A 17,261-nucleotide genomic window follows, 5' to 3' on the forward strand; every position below is an offset into this window, starting at 1 on the left:
GTTAGCTATTTAACTAGCGTCAAATAACATTTATATTAACAATTTATATTGGTTTCCCAACCTACACAACTTCAAATTGTAAATGTAGTTTGATAAAGTGTAAAGCTTTTAAGATGCAGAGATAACTACAGCACCGTAACGCCTCACCGGCGCTAGCTCACTCTTACTAGCTAGCTAACGTTAGCGTGCTAACCACGTTGTACAGTGCGTGGACGACTGACATGACCGAATAAGGCAGAAGTTAAGCCAAAATATACAAAAGATGTTGGTCGGTGTAACCGAACTGCACAACGAAACGTATAAATACATTACTTCTTAACATTGCGACCCTACTTCTATGGAAAAACAAGACAGACTAAAGAGCATAATACGTTATTACCTGTCTTCCCACAGGCCAGTAGATAAAGAGGAAGTCAAATTGGATCTCTCCATTATTTATATGGATCCCGCGAACTACATTTCCCAAAAATATGTGACGACACCACTTCAAAGCAGCAGTTGGTGAAATACCTCCATCTGTTGTTCAACTTTACAACTACAGCTTTGTTCGTCAAACTAAAACCGTTTCTGTTTACTTGCTGAACAAGAACAACTAACTTTTCAAACAACTATCTAGTCTAGTGTACTACACAGAATGAACGTTGGATCACCTAGGTATTGCCATGTATTATTTTGTGAGCTGTTGTGTAGGCCTCTGTTTGGTTATTGAACATTGTTTAGAAAATATCTTTTTTTAAAACGTGTAACGTTATTAGCCCGCATCCTATGTCGGGGCTGTGTGTGTGTGTTGTGTGTGTGTGTGTGTGTGTGTGTGTGTGTGTGTAAGAGACCCAGCTGTCACAAATCTCCGACAGCCACCACTGTCAGGGCTACTGGGAGACAGAGAGCAGAGATGTACACACAACAAATGGACCAGTGTGTTGATTCATTCATTTTTTTGTAAGGGTAGCTAATGCTTTTAGAAAAGTGATAGCCTACTAACCACCACCACACCCACTCAAATTACATGTTGCACGTGCACTCACAACAAAGAGCGTGCATATGGTACCTAGTAGTAGGCTAATTGACAGATTGAGAGAGAGAGGGGTGGAGGTGGCAGAGAGAGAGAGCAGGGACTATTTATGACACCCTGAAACGGGACCCTTTACATGTGTTTCTGTCTGTCAGGCCGACCAACTGACAGGCTGACAGACACACAGCAGTGTTCTTTCTAACTTCTCTGCCACTTCCTGTCTTCCTACCTAGACAGGTTGACTGTTTCTTAGTTTAGGGAGTTTGTTTTAATTTTTTAAAGCTGAGAGGTTGACTGTTGACAGTTATCTTTCTGACTTTACAGCTCTTCCTCTCATTCACTTGGACCTTCTGTGTTTTCATCACTTGGATTCTACTCTCTCTTCTTAGATTTTCCTGCCTTGTTTTTTTCATCTCCTCTGAGCATACCATCCTCTCCCTTTCCCCCTTCACCCTCTCTTGTCCTCCCATCTCCCCACCGTTCCCTCTGTCCTGGTGGTTTTCGGGCTATGCACCATGCTCTCTTCTCCTACAATGATTCTTCAGCCTTACGGACTGCCCGTCTATCCCCAGGGTGCCCAATGTTACCCCAGCCTAGTACAGGTAATCTACCTCTGTCTCTGTCTCTCAATCCCTCTGTTTGCCTTTTCCTTCTCTCTCCTGGTTCCTACCATGTTTTAGGCCGGGTGTGTAGCATTGGATGTCTTTCTTGGTACTCTGTCAGTAGACCCAGAGCCACATACAGAGATGGGCAAACTATCCTGCATAGCTGTTGGTGTGAACATGGGCCCCCATTGAATTCTGTATACATGGCTCTCATCTCAAGCGTCATTGAGATAGTTTGGTTTTGAGTCACTGGATATGCTGAATCACATTCAGATTAAATCTATTCAGGCCCAGTATTACACATTATAAATGATACTGTTTGTGTTTGTCATGATGATGATAGCAAAGTGGTTTATTGAACTAGATTTCAAAATAATCCAAATTATGATGTTTAGTTCAGAGTAGTTCACAGCTTAATGATGTGGTTGTTCACAGCAACTGGTTGCCAGTGTAGATTTGTATCATGAGATTGCAAACAGCTGCATCTAGGCCTAAATACTGTTGATAGGGCCAAACCCATTTGTTTTAATTGCAATGACACACTGGCAGTTATATTTAATCTGCAGGTCTCAGTGGTGCCAGCAGGTGGTTTTGTGTTATTGTGTGTGTGTTGTTTGACAGAGTCCCTGACAACCCGTTGGTGAATGCCAGCACAGATATGATGTGTGTCTGGAATCTGTCTTCCTTGTCTCTCTGTGTCACAGCCCCTGTATTTTTAGCCTGTTCCTTGAAAAGTAGATTAACACAGAGAGAGAAGGCTCCCATGTCATGCAGATAAGGGGGACACTGATATCCTGATAGTGTGTAGCCTAAGTAGGGGATGAGGACCAGTGTACTGTGCTATGATCAGAACATACCAGCGGAGTACATATTCTTTATCCCTTTACACTTGTGTGTATAAGTAGTAGTTGTGGAATTGTTAGTTAGATTACTCGTTGGTTATTACTGTATTGCTGGAACTAGAAGCACAAGCATTTCGCTACACTCGCATTAACATCTGCTAACCATGTGTATGTGACAAATACATTTGATTTGATTTGAGTAAAATGTCTGACGATCTGTGTTTGTGATCATATTACCTGTTCCATATTACCGTACTGTATGTAATATACACTAAGTGTACAAATCATTAAGAACACCTTCCTAATATTGAGTTGCACCCCCTTTTGCCCTCAGAACAGCCTCAATTTGTTGGGGCATGGACTCTACAAGGTGTCAAAAGCATTCCACAGGGATGTTGGCCCATGTTGACTCCAGTGCTTCCCACAGTTGTGCCAAATTGGCTGGATGTGTTTTGGGTGGTCGACCATTCTTGATACACATGGGAAACTGTTGAGCGTGAAATCCAGCAGCCTTGCGGTTCTTGACCCACTCAAATCTGTGCGCCTGGCACCTACTACCATACCCAGTTATTAAATATTTTGTCTTGTCATTTACCCTCTGAATGGCACACCGACACAATCCATGTCTCAGTTGTCCCAAGGCTTACAAATCCTTCTTTAATCTGTCTTCTTCCCTTCATTTACACTGACTTAAGTGGTTTTAACAGGTGACATCAATAAGGTAGCATATCTTTTGCCTGGATTCACCTGGTCAGTCTGTGTCATGGAAAGATGTTTTGTACACTCAGTGTAAACATACTGAATAGAGTAGACCATAGGGTGTGTGAGTGTTTTTGTCTGTGCGTTTGTATCCCCTCCTTTATGAGCCCTCTTAAAGGGCACATCAGCAGTTTCCTGTCATCTTCGGAGTGTAAATCCTCCAGCAGCTGTCCCAGCAACCACCTGTCTCAGAGCCGGTGACCTTTGACCCTGAGTCCTGACAGCTGAATAGGGGGAGGAAGGACAGAGGGGAACAAATGGCAATCAAAAAAAGACTGCAAGGAATAAAGTTGAGACACATGGAGAGATACTGTGTATAATGTTTGTTTGCTGACAATGTAATACTGTACTGGGAGTGGGAGACAAAGAGAGAGAGAGAGAGAGAGTGTGAAGGTGGCCAGTACTAGTATCAAATAGATTCTATTATCTCCCCCTGTCAGACACTCTCCATGTATGGTGTGAGCTTGGGAAGGTCAGATATTGGGGGGTGAGGTGGGGCGGGGGACACAATACAGGCATGTGTGTCGGTGTTGACATGTCCTCTAACATGGCCCAGTTACTGTGTGTACTGATTGCCAGGATCTGCCATGTGAAAGCTAAAAGGACAGTTTCTGAATTATTATGCGTCAACCCTGGAATAAACCCAGATATACAACACACATGCCTTCCAATATTAGCAGACAGGATGCAGAGTAGTACATGTAAAAGCATGTTATCTTTAAAGGTTTTACTATGATTTTTTACATGGTTGTTGTTTTGGCCCATTTGAAAGCACTATGTAAGATGATGTGCTAAATGACTAACCTTGTAAATGATATGCCTGTAAATCTATTCTAGAGACCCAATACATTCTAGATGGTATCAGTCTCATTCCTGACCATCTCCCAGTGGAATTTCTAAAGTAAGAATTCAGAGGTATAGGAGGAACACCTGTGTGGTCTGTCAAGAGAAATCGTGTACTTTGTACTGAAACCCCTGATGTTTGATAGGAAGAATCTGAGACCTACACAGACAAGGTGTTTCTTTTCCACTCCTAGTGAACTAAGATAGTATATCTTATATTTAACATTACATTTATTACATGTTAGTCATTTAGCAGATGCTCTTATCCAGAGTGACTTACAGTTAGTTCATTCATCTTAAGATAGCAAGGTGGGACAACCACACATCACTGTCATAGCAACTACGTTGTTCCTCAATAAATGAAGTTATCAGCAAAGTCAGTGCTAGTAGGAAAAGACAAGTGTGAGTGTTAGTTCATATCTTAGTATAGTAAGACCTTTGATGCTGTGGTTTTACCTGCAGTAGCCACACTGTCTTCTTAGACCTATGAGAATGTAGGACACTCTCCCTGCGTTACGTATCAGAATCAGCTGATCATACAAGGTTTAAATGATCAGATCAGCTTTCATACCTTCCTCCACTTCGCCCTCTTCAATTTCACCATCAGTCCTATCTCGCCCCATCCGATGAGTGCAACAGCTGATGGACAGATAGAGGGGGAGGAGGAGGAGAAGAGGTTGGAGAGAACAACATGAATCTGTATTCAATTACAGCCAGTCTGATATATAGGCCTTGACCTTGTGACTTACTATGTTTACAACTGTAAAGGACAACATAAAAATCTTCTAATGGCTCTGCCAATCTTCTGGTTGACCTCTGGTCAGTTTCAGAGTAGAGATATAAGGGTTTTTAATGTGCTTTAATGTGAAAGATATAAAACTACCCAAATGTTTCCTGCCTGCTTTTGTCTCTTCAAAGAGTCTGGTCAAAAAGAAGGTATTGGAATGATATGAATATTTACAAGGCATAGGAATATTTACAAGGCATAGGAATATTTAAAAGGCATAGGAATATTTACAAGGCATCAGCAATTACAGGGTAATAATAAGGATAGTATTCTTAGAGGTGACCTTTTAGTGGGCAAGTTGAAGTACGGCTACAGTATTAGCTTTTAATGTAGAAATTACACATTTTGTGTAGCTCCTAAGTTTTTAGTGTGTTTCTGTGAGGAGGGGGGGCGGTTAAAAGTTATTGACAGGTACAAATGACCACAGCTGGCATAGCCCCCCCAGCTCCCAGAACTCCTGTCATGTGATTGGTGGTTAAGTAGAACCTATGGTGTAGTGGGCGGGTGGAAGCCGGCATTAAAACATGTGGCAGTTGTTGGACAATGTACCAGAGAATCAGATATGCAGTGACGGGGTAAGACAATCATCTATTCTCCTGTTGTGTCTGTGTCACCACTATCACTTTTCATTGTGTGAGAATTGGTCACGTCACTGTGGGAACTCTGCTTTCTTGTTGTTTATTTTGGTACATTGAAGAATCAATGGATTGGAATGGATTTGGTGCATTGATTAGATAATCATGATGATGTTGAAGGTATTAGTCTGGGATCAGTTTCGTGCTGAGTTGATTTTTCATTACAATTAAGTGTTTGTAGGTGCTCTGTTTCGGCATAAGTGGTAAACTATTGGATATTTGCCAGATACTCTTTTCCAAAGGATGCTGAATCCTGAATGAATACTCAAAAGGAATAGTATACGTATCATAGTGAGCTGTACTGTAGGTATGAGTCTGTTTGTGGATCTTTCTTAAGGTCTTCTAGTTTTGTACCAGCTGTGCAAATCTAAACTGCCCAGCACCACTCAACCATTAGACATTTCCCAGGTGATATTTTAGACTCAAAAACTCAGAAGAGTCTTTGATATGACTTTTATGAAGCCAGAGGTCTTTGTGCTTACATTAGAGATGATTCTATGGGCAGTCACACATTGTCAATGAATGTTTGCTGTGAATCTATCTATTTTTAATATAATTAATGAATATGTGGTGATAGTAAAACAAAAAAAACAAAAATCTTATAACAAGTGTCACACTCACTATTACAATTTCAATATGGTTTATCCTACAGCAGGTTGGATAGATACTATGACAATGTTATTTTGATTGATTATTGACTGATTCTCTTCTCTCATTCAATCCCAGGGAGGCCCTGGGCAGGAGGCCTGCCCCGGCAGTGGTGACCCCACCCTCCCCCAGGTCTATGCCCAGCCTCCCTCATACCCTCCACCAGGACAAGCTCCTCCCACACCTGCAGGCAGACTTCCTCCTCTAGACTATAGTCCCGCCCACCCCAACTCAGAGTACCAGGAGCATCACCAGCTCAGAGTCTATCAGGGCCCGCAACACGAAGGGGCTGACACTCTGGCAGCCATTAGCACGGTGAGAACAACATGATAGACTGGAGGTGTGTGACTATAGCAGTAGTGTCCAGGAAAGATAGAGAGACAGAGATACTTTGTAATCAAGATATGTAGCTACTGTATGTGTATATGGGGGAATCACATGTTGTTTGCAACCTATTTCTATGAGGGGATTTTATTCTAATCAACAACAACATGTCATACAAAGTTTGAAGAAATTCTTTGTCAGTAACATGGAACACACACACACAGAGGACCCTGCTACTTCTATGTTTAGCTCCCCAACTCCACTCCTGTGCCCATGTAGGGGAATCTCCTCTGACACCCAGCAGAGCAGATAGGGACAGCTGAGAGGAGATTCATTTTTGAAAGTGAATCCCCCCCATCTCTCTCTCTCTCTTTCCCTCTCCCATTTATCTGGAAATAGAGCAGGTAACCCCAAAGCCGTTAACATGCAGTATGTCTGTGTAAGATCATGCACCGGGTTACTGGTAGGGGGTCGGGGTAAAGAAAGTTGAGAAAGGAGAAGTTAAAAACACAGGAGAATGGAACAAAACAGTATTTAAATGTAGGATTATAATTTAAATGTATTTTGGTATATTGTATGGCATGTTATTAGGTAAGTTATCAGGGTTCAATGTAATATTTCCTACTATTTATTTTCATATAGTCTACAGCACAAAATGACATGTATTTGATGGGATCTTATGTAATTTCATTAGGAACAAGGCCTAGTTTATGAACTTATAATGAGGAAAACATGTACATGTATGTTTATGTCCAGTGTCCTGGTAGGCTTTATATACTGTAGGTTATTACTCTAGACAAAGACAGAGGTGAGTCAAGGTCAATGCATTGTGACTGTGAAGTCCTTTTCCCTGCCTCAGCAGCTCTTTCTGATGTCATAACTGACTTTTATGGCCACATTTATATATTCCATCACTAGAGCCCCTGACTTACAAGGTCCGTCCTGATTTTCGGGGAAAGTTGAGACGCTGCCACACATCATGGAGGTGGGGTCAACGGGGGAGGCCGAACGGGTGACCCCTCCCCCTCCGAAATATCCTCCAGGTTCAGAAATCAATTTTGCATCGTGACATGAAACCAACATCCAACCCAACCCACCCACCCCTTTCTTCCACTCCCCCTCCCCTCTCTTCACTGTCCCACTTCCCCTGTTTCTGGTATGTGTGTGTGTGTGAGGATGATGAGGAGGTGGTGTTTGTGAGAACCATGCTGCCATGGGAAGCCAGTATATAACAACACAGCAGTAGCCTGTATGTACTGTATGTGTTTGTGTGAATCTTTCTCTCTTTCACTCTCTCTCTCTCTCTCTCTCTCTCTCTCTGCGTGAATGTGTCTCTCTATCCCTCTCCCTCTGTTTCTACCCCACTTATTAATACATGCCCCCTCGGAATCTTGAGTAATGATCTTTAACCTTTGGCAGAAAAAAGCAGCACCGTGACCCCAAACTGACATTTAGAACATTCAACTTTGACCCTGCCCGGCACTATGCCTCCCAGCTCCCACTCCTCACCCCAACCCAAGCTTTTTGCGCAAGTTCCTGCCTTGTTCACTTTATCTTTTTGTTTAATTGATTATTTATCGTTGCTCTGAGGACATTGTGCACATCTCTTTCTATCAGCCTTCCTATATTATAATGCTAATAATACCTGTTTTCATTTCTGCATATTAGGATCTGTATTTTGATTTGCATTAATATTTATCTGACTTCTTTCAAGCCTGCATTCACTTTGATTTTCAATTTAAAGATATTTTTCACTTTTGCTATTTTTTTCTTTGCCATTTTATTCTTCCTTTCACATTGCACTCTGCTCCTCTCTCCTATCTCCCCCACTCCTCTCCTATTTTATTCTTCCCCACATTGCACTCTGCTCCCTCTCTCCTATCTCCCCCACTGCTCACTCATTTTATTCTTCCTTTCACATTGCACTCTGCTCCTCACTCATTTTATTCTTCCTTTCATCTCCTCCCTCTCTCCTATCTCCCCCACTGCTATCTCCCTCTCTCCTACTCACTGCTATCTTTATTCTTCCTTTCACATTGCACTCTGCTCCCTCTCTCCTATCTCCCCCACTGCTCTCGCTCACTCATTTTATTCTTCCTTTCACATTGCACTCTGCTCCCTCTCTCCTATCTCCCCCTCTCCTATCTCCCCCACTGCTATCTCTCACTCATTTTATTCTTCCTTTCACATTGCACTCTGCTCCCTCTCTCCTATCTCCCCCACTGCTATCTCTCACTCATTTTATTCTTCCTTTCACATTGCACTCTGCTCCCTCTCTCCTATCTCCCCCACTGCTATCTCTCACTCATTGTATTCTTCCTTTCACATTGCACTCTGCTCCCTCTCTCCTATCTCCCCCACTGCTATCTCTCACTCATTTTATTCTTCCTTTCACATTGCACTCTGCTCCCTCTCTCCTATCTCCCCCACTGCTATCTCTCACTCATTGTATTCTTCCTTTCACATTGCACTCTGCTCCCTCTCTCCTATCTCCCCCACTGCTATCTCCCCCACTCTCCTCATTTTATTCTTCCTTTCCATTGCACTGCTCCCTCGATTCACTCATTTTATTCTTCCTTTCCTTTCACATTGCACTCTGCTCCCCTCTCTCCTATCTCCCCACTCACTTGTATCTCCCCTCTCCTATCTCCCTCCCCACTGCTATCACTCACTCATTTTATTCTTCCTTTCACATTGCACTCTGCTCCCTCTCTCCTATCTCCCCCACTGCTATCTCCCTCTCTCCTATCTCCCCCACTGCTCTCTCCCCCAATCACTCATTTTATTCTTCCTTTCACATTGCACTCTGCTCCCTCTCTCCTATCTCCCCCACTCCTATCTCCTATCTCCCCACTGCTCTCGCTCACTCATTTTTTTGGTATAATATTTTTTATCTCCCCCCACTCATCTTTAATTTTATTGTTTGGACTCATATAATCCCTTGGTTTGTGGCGGACCAATAGACAGACACTGGCATCGTGGTGCATTTTGGGATAGTGGATGTTTTGATTTTGAAGCACAATACTATATGCTGTATGGTTTTGCATGGGGGCATTTTAATGAGATTATATTATGAAAATGTATTCCTGCAGGCTTACTGTTCTACGTCTCTATATAATCTATGTCACCTGAACTACAAGGTTATTCCCCCACTCTATCTCTAAGTATAATTCATCACAATTATGTTCAGTATGATCTCCCTCTCTCCTATTGTATTTAGTTACAGTTCCTCCAAAGTATTTCTGTTCTCCCCAGCTGTTACTCCCTCTTGCTATATTGGCTGGTTGTTATCTCCCCCACTGAATCTCCCATGACTATCTCCCCAGCCTAATATTTATCTCCCTCTCTGTACAGCCCCCAGGAGGCTGGTGGCAGGAGCTATCTCCCTCTCCTCCTATCTCATTGTAATGGCTGGAATGGAATTGATGAAATGGTACCAAACACATCAAACACATGGAAACAACTTATTTGACTCCGTTCCATGTATTCCAGTCCAGCCATTACATTGAGCCCATCCTTCTATAGCTCCTTCCACCAGCCTCCTCTGCTGTACATATTTTAAAAAAAAAATCTAACGGGCATGTATTTAAACGCCTCACTAAAATGAGGTACTGTTCACGCCTCCTCACTCCTGCCTGAGAAGGATCACTGGGTGCTGAATGCTTATTTGGACTGAGTTGTGATCACTTGATTCAATTAAAATTATCACAATTTTTCCAATCCATTGCGATGCCTCTGTAATGGGACACTGTACCAGAACATATGAACTGTTTTGATAGATTTTAAAGAAACATTTTGTGGAAAAAAATCTGTTTTTATCTCAGAATCCTTTTACTAAATTGTAAATTAGTTGTCTATTCAGAGGTGTACAAGTGCATGGACCAATTGGCAACATGTCCTTAGTTTCCTCTTAATCTCCCCCTTCTTTCTCTGCCTTTCCCTTGAAACCTTTTTTATATCCTTCTCCTGCTCTCTGTCCTTCAATCCTCCTCCTCTCCCCATCCTTTCCTCCTTCTTTTTCTTCTTCTCCTGCTCTCTGTCCTTCTATCCTCCTCTTCTCCCCATAATTTCCTCCTTCTTTTTATTCTTCTCAACATGACTCTGTCCTTCAATCCTCCTCCTCTCCTCATCCTTTCCTTCTTATTAGCCCTTGTCTCAGAGGTGTACTGCATGGACCTCCTGGCTTCTTGTCCTTCTTTCCTCTGTAATCTCCTCTCTTTCTCTCCTTTCCTCCTTTTTCTTCCTTCTCCTGCTCTCTGTCCTTCTTTCCTCCTCCTCCTCCTCTCCTTCCTCCTCCTCCTCTCCCCATCCTTTCCTCCTTCTTTCTCTTCTTCTCCTGCTCTCTGTCCTTCTATCTTTCCTCCTTTCCTTTTTTCTTCTTCTCCTGCTCTCTGTCCTTCTATCCTCCTCCTCTCCCCATCCTTTCCTCCTTATTTTTCTTCTTCTCCTGCTCTCTGTCCTCCTATCCTCCTCCTCTCCCCATCCTTTCCTCCTTCTTTTTCTTCTTCTCCTGTTCTCTGTCCTTCTATCCTCCTCCTCTCCCCATCATTTCCTCCTTCTTTTTCTTCTTCTCCTGCTCTCTGTCCTTCTATCCTCCTCCTCTCCTCATCCTTTCCTCCTTCTTTTTCTTCTTCTCCTGCTCTCTGTCCTTCAATCCTCCTCCTCTCCTCATCCTTTCCTTCTTCTCCTGCCCTCTGTCCTTCTATCCTCCTCCTCTCCCCATCCTTTCCTCCTTTTTTTCTTCTTCTCCTGCTCTCTGTCCTTCTATCCTCCTCCTCTCCCCATCCTTTCCTCCTTATTTTTCTTATTTTCCTGCTCTCTGTCCTTCTATCCTCCTCCTCTCCTCATCCTTTCCTCCTTTTTCTTCTTCTCCTGCTCTCTGTCCTTCTATCCTCCTCCTCTCCTCCCTCCTTTCCTCCTTCTGCTTTTTCTTCTTCTCCTGCTCTCTGTCCTTCTATCCTCCTCCTCTCCCCATCCTTTCCTCCTTTTTCTTCTTCTCCTGCTCTCTGTCCTTCTATCCTCCTCTGTCTTTCTCCTCCTCTCTCCCCATCCTTTCCTCCTTCTTTTTTCTTCTCCTGCTCTTCCTCTGTCTATTCTCTTTCTCCTCTTCTTCCTTCCTTCACTCCTCTCCTTCCTTTCTTTCCTCCTCATCTCCTCTATTCTTCATTTTCCTCCTCTTCTTTTTCCTCTCTTCCTCTCCTCCTCCTCTTCTGTCTCCCAGGACGATGCCCTGGTTCCGGTGACCTCTGACTCCCAGGCTCTGAGCGTGTCAGTGTCATCAGGGGCGGAGCAGGAAGTGGTAGCGATGAGGAGGGGTCAGGCAAGGCCCAGCCCAAGCGTCTCCATGTTTCCAACATCCCCTTCCGCTTCAGAGACCCGGACCTCAGACAGATGTTTGGGGTGAGAGACACAACTAGTGGTTATGTCCAGGTTTATTATCCACAAGACATGAAGTCATCCTACGAAACATTGTCATCTCTTATAACCTCAATGATAACCTGTGGACAAGATTGTGATCTGGTTTTGTCTTTCAGCAATTTGGCAAGATCCTGGATGTGGAGATTATCTTTAATGAGAGAGGGTCAAAGGTGAGAGACCACTCAATATCAGAAATTACAAACTGAACAAATGAAACCTGGTTGCCCTATTATTTTTTGCCTTACCAAGACAATGACAAGTTGGACAATCAGAAATGTTTCTTCTTCCGTCTCTCAGGGTTTTGGGTTCGTGACCTTTGAGAGCGCAATGGAGGCAGACCGAGCAAGGGAAAACTGAACGGAACTATCGTTGAGGGGAGGAAGGTTGAGGTGAGGAATAACTATCTATAGTATGTCTATCTTGAATATCTGTTTATCTGTCTGTCTGTCTGAGAAATTGTACCCTCTGTCTGTGCAGGTGAACAATGCTACAGCCAGAATAGTCACCAAGAAACCCCAAACACCACTTGTGAATGGTGAGGTTTCAAGTAAGATACCTAAAGTTATTTGGACACATCTTTCCGTGGCATGTGGGAGGGGTGGACATGCACTCTGTACTTCTGATCTGTGTCTGTGTTTTCCCTTTATTCTCCATGATCTCCACTGTCTCTTTCTTCCTTTACTTGTTGTTTAACCTCTCTTTCTCCTTCTCTCAACATCTCTCCCTCCCTTTCTCTCTTCTCTCTCTCTCTCTCTCTCCTTCTCTCTCTTAATCTCTCTCACTCTCATTCTCTTCTCTTAACTCTCTCTCTCTCTCTCTCTCTCTCTCTCTCTCTCTCTCCCCTCCCTTCTCTTCTTAACTCTCTCTCTCTCTCTTCTCTCTCTCTCTCTCTCTCTCTCCTTCTCTCTCTTAACTTCTCTCTCTCTCTCTCTCTCTCTCTCTCTCTCTCTTCTCTCTCTCCGTTCTCTCTTTCTTCTCTCTCTCTCTCTCTCTCTCTCTTTCTCTCTCTTAACTTCTCTCCTTCTCTCTCACTCTCTTCTCTCTCTCCTTCTCTCTCTCTCTCTTTTTGTAGCCCCTGGATGGAAGATCAACCCTGTCATGGGAGCGATGTATGCACCTGAACTCTACACCGGTGAGTTTCAATGTGAGTTTTCGGGTGAGTTTGATTACTTCAGTATTGTTGTCCTTGTCATATATGTTCTAGTACTGTATCCCTATCAAACCCAATCGGAATTCATGACCCCTTGTAGCGGAGGTTCAGACTCTTGTGATGAGGTCTTGCTACCTCATCACCAAGAGGTCTAATGGTTAAGACGTGGGTTTCCCTAGCAGGAGACCCGGGTTCAGATCCCACCTGTGATACTCAACCTCTTATCGATGGCTCCAAGAAAGCATGTTCCCTTGGGGGAGTCAATAAACCTGCTTCTAAAGGCAGGGTGGCTACAGTACATATCCTAGTGGGTACTGTAAGCTCTCTCTCTTTCTCTCTCTCCTCAGTTGCCAGTTTCCCCTACCCCGTAGCTGCTCCCACCCTGGCCTATCGGGGCTCACCACTGCGTGGGCGGGGCCGGGCTGTCTACAACACAATTCGCTCAGCTGCTGCAGCCGCACCCACTGCCATGCCCGCCTACCCTGGGTAAGATCATTTCTATCTTCAATAAATCTATTTTAAAAATGAATAACCATTTCCATTGTGAGTGTAAGTAAATGATTTAATTTTCACTGTTTAATGTGTGAATGATAGAATGTCTCCTTTCAGTGTGCTGTACCAAGATGGATTATATGGAGCTGAAGTCTATGTAAGTGGACATTTTTCTTCTGATTTCAGCTTATTTCAGGCTGTCTGCCTTGTATTTAGCTAAAAGTTTATCTTGTCTCTGAATGTCTTTTTTTCCTATCAGGGCGGGTATCCTGCAGCGTACAGAGTTGCCCAATCACCATCCGCTGCCACAGCAACATACAGTGATGGGTGAGCAGCAGCGCCCAATGACTGACAATGTGACTCTGTTTGTATGAGGATTTCAAAGACTTTTTCCTTCAAATGGGGACTTGAACATGAGATAAGCAGCACTCTAATGTTGAGGTTCTGTGGTCTTCAAGTCTGGTCTATGGGACCTCACTGTTTGTTCTAACACAGTACTAGCACACCTGTTTAGTAACCTGGACGGACATAGTGAGCGATAAATTCCAAGACACTCAAATTAGAATGATATATTACGTTTGGTATGGTACAGTGGGGCAAAAATTTTAGTCAGCCACCAATTGTGCAAGTTCTCCCACTTAAAAGATGAGAATTTGGCCTGTAATTTTCATCATATGACAGACAAAATTTGTTGAAAAAACGTCCAGAAAATCACATTGGCTAGGATTTTTGATGAATTTATTTGCAAATTATGGTGGAAAATAAAGTATTTGGTCAATAACAAAAGTTTATCTCAATACTTTGTTATATAGTTTGTTGCAATGACAGAGGTCAAACATTTTCTGTAAGTCTTCACATGGTTTTCACACACCCATGTTGCTGGTATTTTGGCCCATTCCTCCATGCAGATCTCCTCTAGAGCAGTGATGTTTTGGGGATGTTGCTGGGCAACACGTTTCACTTTCAACTCCCTCCAAAGATTTTCTATGGGGTTGAGATCTGGAGACTGGCTAGGCCACTCCAGGACCTTGAAATGCTTCTTACGAAGCCACTCCTTCGTTGCCCGGGCGGTGTGTTTGGGATCATTGTCATGCTGAAAGACCCAGCCACGTTTCATCTTCAATGCCCTTGCTGATGGAAGGAGGTTTTCACCTCAAAATCTCACCCTGGTTTGATACATGGCCCCATTCATTCTTTCCTTTTTCACGGATCAGTCTGTCCTGGTCCCTTTGCAGAAAAACAGCCCCAATAGCATGATGTTTCCACCCCCATGCTTCACAGTAGGTATGGTGTTCTTTGGATGCAACTCAGCATTCTTTGTCCTCCAAACACTGACGTAAATTGAGTTTTTAACAAAAGTTATATTTTGGTTTCATCTGACCATATGACATTCTCCCAATCATCTTCTGGATCATCCAAATGCTCTCTAGCAAACTTCAAACTGGCCTGGACATGTACTGGCTTAAGCAGGGGGAGACGTCTGGCACTGCAGGATTTGAGTCCCTGGCAGCGTAGTGTGTCACTGATGGTAGGCTTTGTTACTTTGGTCCCAGCTTTTCTGCAGGTCATTCACTAGGTCCCCCTGGTGTGGTTCTTGGATTTTTGTGATCATTTTGACCCCACGGGGTGAGATCTTGACTGGAGCCCCAGATCGAGGGAGATTATCAGTGGTCTTGTATTAAATTACTCCCATTTCCTAATAATTGCTCCCACAGTTGATTTCTTCAAACCAAGCTGCTTACCTATTGCAGATTCAGTCTTCCCAGCCTGGTGCAGGTCTACAATTTTGTTTCTGGTGTCCTTTGACAGCTCTTTGGTCTTGGCCATAGTGGAGTTTGGAGTGTGACTGTTTGAGGTTGTGGACAGGTTTCTTTTATACTGATAACAAGTTCAAAAATGCATTCAGGTGCCATTAATACAGGTAATGAGTGGAGGACAGAGGATTTTCTTAAAGAAGAAGTTCTGTCTGTGAGAGACAGAAATCTTGCTTGTTTGTAGGTGACCAAATACTTATTTTCCACCATAATTTGCAAATAAATTCATTAAAAAACCTACAATGTGATTTTCTGGAATTCTTTTTCTCATTTTGTCTGTCATAGTTGAAGTGTACCTATGATGAAAATTACAGGCCTCTCATCTTTTAAGTGGGAGAACTTGCACAATAATGGTGAGCTGACAAAATACTTTTTTCCCCACTGTATGTATTCATTTATGGATGTTCATCATCCATTTCTGTATGATATGTTACGAATGGCAACAATTTTACAATATGTTAAGAATTTGCAATGCCTATGATTTCAAGTCCAATTTGTTGTGGCTAACGTTACCTCAGGTTCGCTAACATTGGCTAGGGGTTAAGGCTAGGGTTAAGGTTAGGGTTTAGGAGTTATGTTAAAGGGTTTAGGGAAGTTTGACTGTTAGCTAACATGCAAAGTAGTTACAAAGTAGCTAAAAAGTCATAAGTAATTGCAAAGTTTCTAGCTAAAATGCCAAAGTTGTCCGTAACGGTTCGAACATGACGTTTGAGTTAAACGCCCACCCAGCCACTCTGAACCGCCCACCCTCCTCTCCTTTTTTTCCTTAAGTAACCTTCTGTCTTATGTAACCGTACCAAAGGTAACATATCATAATAATTTGAGTGTCCCGGATTTTGTTTACTATGTTACGTCTAGTCTATGAGACCATGCTGGTTTAGTATGTTTTCTCATTTGGCGTTTTGTTTTGTCTGTCCATCAGATATGGCCGAGTTTATGCTGCTGCAACGGATCCCTACCACCATTCAGTGGGACCCAGGCAACATACGGTGTCGGAACAATGGTGAGCCTCTTTAAAACTCATTAGCAGTACCTCTCCAACGTTTAAAGTGTTCATATGACCCACTAAGTCACAGACCATTGTTTTATTCACTTTCAACAGACTTTAATCGAGTCTCAAAAAGGAATTCAGTTTCAACCCGCCAGTTTGGGCACCAATTCACCATCATATCTTCTACTTATTTCAAGGCCAGTCTGTACAGAGGAGGATACAACCACTTTCACCCCGGTTACTGAGCTGCCCAATGGGAGCCTGGAAGCCGTTCTGTGACCCCGCCACCTCATCCGGGATTGGCCAGTCCCAGGACAATAACTCAGGACAGGTTATGACATCACTGAGCTCTGTGTCACCTCAACTGTCTGACTCCCTCCATCAGGAGACTATCAAATTCAACCGACTGAACGTGTAAATACTGTAGTAGTTTCATTAACGATTTATTCTCATCAGAGAATACAGTATAGAATAAAGAGCCTGATCTAATGTATAGACAGTTATTTAAAATCTTTATTTTATTCACTTAATCTGTATTGTTTGTGCCTTCAGATTTGTTCCAGGGTTTAAGAATGTAAAGATTTCTGCCTCCGTACCTTGACTGTGATTATAAGCTATTTTCACTATTCTAACAGAGAGAGTTGAATGTGAGCCATTTTATTTTTCATTGGCTGGACTTCATGGTGAAATACTGCAACTCAAGTGGCACAACAATACTGGTTTCTCTACATGTTGACCTTTGTCAAAAAAAAAAATTGATCAACGTCTGAGCCTTTGACTTCTCAAGAGTCAAGTTGTAGAGTACATGACATTTTATACAGTTAAATAACTTATTTTGATGAGTTTTGTTAATGATGTAGTTTCAACACTGTTTGAGGACGTTGAAGTGTGTGTGTGTGTGCTTGTGTGTTGGACTATGTGACGACATCAATACTCAAAGC

The 17,261-nt window shown here is 42.9% G+C and overlaps 1 pseudogene; it reads left to right on the plus strand.

The window, feature by feature from the left end:
- The first annotated feature begins 1,156 nt into the window (after positions 1 to 1,156).
- LOC135563609 (RNA binding protein fox-1 homolog 1-like) lies at positions 1,157 to 16,738 on the plus strand (annotated as a pseudogene).
- The last annotated feature ends 523 nt before the right edge of the window (positions 16,739 to 17,261 follow it).

Source organism: Oncorhynchus nerka, linkage group LG3, assembly GCF_034236695.1.
Source record: "Oncorhynchus nerka isolate Pitt River linkage group LG3, Oner_Uvic_2.0, whole genome shotgun sequence".
In the NCBI taxonomy this organism is placed as follows: Eukaryota; Metazoa; Chordata; class Actinopteri; order Salmoniformes; family Salmonidae; genus Oncorhynchus; species Oncorhynchus nerka.